The sequence below is a fragment of the Nansenia antarctica genome, assembly GCF_963989245.1.
Source record: "Nansenia antarctica genome assembly, chromosome: 7".
Lineage (NCBI taxonomy): Eukaryota > Metazoa > Chordata > Actinopteri > Argentiniformes > Microstomatidae > Nansenia > Nansenia antarctica.
In genome coordinates, this window is record NC_137677.1 from 5,250,406 (window position 1) to 5,252,905 (window position 2,500).

Consider the following 2,500-nt stretch of genomic DNA (forward strand, 5'->3'; position numbering starts at 1 on the left):
TTGCATCTGCCCTGGACTCACACGGTCTCTCTCTGCCAGATAGAAAAAAATCGAATATTTGTTTGCCCACGGTTGACAAACGTGTGTCTGTTGAGAAACCGTTGAGAAACCCCCTCGATTCATGAGGAATTGAAACATTTTATGGTTCAAAGAAATGATGCGAAAAGGCCGGCAAACACGTCAGGCTGCTGATTGGTGGATATACCGGTACTGCAAATGAAGAAATGATGTGACTGAACTTTTATAATAAATGTATTCCAGTACCCAAAACAAGATAAATGGATGTTAAGAATAATAGAACATGACTTTGGAGTAGCTTGACTGATATAATGGGTCGAGAGAAACAATCTCCGTCGTTCATTGAAGTTGATGGATCGTTTATTCGCCACCCGCTCGACTGTGCAAGTTATTCAGGCTCTCGTCTTATCACATCTAGACTCCTGGCTGTCCAGTGGTAGGGTCAGGTGCAGCAAAAGAACATGTATAGCAAAAGCAAAGACCAGCATGTCTAGCCTTTCACTGCACTTACTGTATAGAGCATCATGCATGCTCATGCTTTCTCGGTTAAGGGTTGAGGATAAATTAACTGCTTCTCTCCTGGTCTTCCCATCCTAATTGCTTGTATAAGCAACTTGTATAAACTTGAGACAGACATGAAAAACCCCAACAGACATGCAACTACTTCTTCTGACGCTGGTTTTCTCTGTGTACCGCATGTACAAAAGAAGAGATTTGGTGAGGCTGCATTCTCATTTTATGCACCCAGATTGTGGAATGCACTGCCAGTTTACATTAGGGATGCAACCTCAGCACATATGTTCATGTCAAGACTAAAAACCCATCTTTTTAATATTGCCTTTAAATGACTAAATAATTAAATGAATATTATATAATGATTAAAGCACTTTGAGCTGCAACGTTTGCAGGAAAAGCGCTATACGAATAAAGTTATTATTATTATTATTATTATTATTATTACTGTATATCCATGAGTTTCTTCACTGTACGCAAACCAAAGACACATTTTATGTGGCGCACAGCGATGTCTGTCTAGAGAGCCATCATGGAATCATTTGCCACCTCTGGCTCTAAGTAAACGGCGAAACCAGTTTTGAAAAACATCTTCAGAAACCTCTTGTGTCCCTGCACCTCTCTCTCCTCCAGGCTGTGAGTCATCCCCCTCCTGCCCATACGTTGTCTTGGTTCCGGACCGTCTTCAATTACAGTACAGAGAACCAGCACTGCAATCTTGTCTCCACTTACGTCGTTTCTGAAGGGCACTTCCGAGATGACACACACACAGTACCTGCCTATTATTACTAGACTATGCTATCAGTGTGTGTCTTTGTGTAGGTGTAGTTGTAGGTGTGTGTGTGCGTGTGCGTGTGCGTGTGTGTGTGTGTGTGTGTGCGTGTGTGTGCGTGTGCGCGTCCGTGTGCGCGTGTGTGTGTGTTTCTGTAGTTGTAGGTGTGTGTGTGTGTGTGTGTGTGTGCGTGTGCGCGTGTGCGCGTGCGTGTGCGCGTGCGTGTGCGCATTTGTGTGTGTGCCCCTTTCCCTCTCTCCCTGTACATAATGGTAGTACGGATGTATGTGTCCACATACTGTCCTGCATGGCCATACATGTGAACTATATCCCTACACGTGAGTCCAATCCAGTGAGAGAAAGAGGGAGTATGTATTTCAAAGGACGCTCACTCACTCACTTGGGCCGCTGTCCCGTGGCTTGCGGAGGCCAGTAAGAACAGTATGGGTCCGACTCACAGATACAATTAAGAGATAGACCTTTGAGTTTTCAAGCAGCGATGGGGAGCACTGATGGAGGTTACAGGCTAGCAGCGCGGAGGTCAAAGACAAGAAGAATAACTACTGTGTCTCAGCCAGACGATGAAAGAGAGGGAAAGGAGAGAGAGAGAGTGAGAGAGAGAGAAAGAGCGATGAGGAGAAAGGGTTAGAGATAGGAGCAAGGTTACAGCCGACGTCACTTCACGACTCAGACCCCATGCGGCACACATGAATAGACATTGTCTCCGAAGAGTGAATAGACATTGATGATCCGGAGAGTGCGGGGGCATCTGGCTGTAAAGACGAGTTATCGATCTGTTATCGATCTGTCGAAAGGGCTGTATATATCTGTGTGTCACGAGAAGCCTCTGCACACAGGAACACGCCGAAACACACAGAGGGGATGATGCTTTCAGCTGCACCTGCAGATCGAAACACTTTTCTCATTCCCTCCGTAGACCTTCTGTATGTCATAAGACCATGAAACCTTCAGACCGTATCGACGCACGGTGTAGCCGTGAATTGATAAGGTTAGCTAAGAACTCTCCGCCTAGCCTGAAAGCCTACCCTCACCGTAGGCGTCCCCCCCCCCCCCCTCACCGACAATGGGACGACGAAGAAGAGCCGTTCAACGTCCAGTTTTGTTTCCTCGTGATTTTTTAAAGAGTCCGTCTTACATTCAAATTTTGGGCATTTAGCAGACGCCTTATTCCAAAGC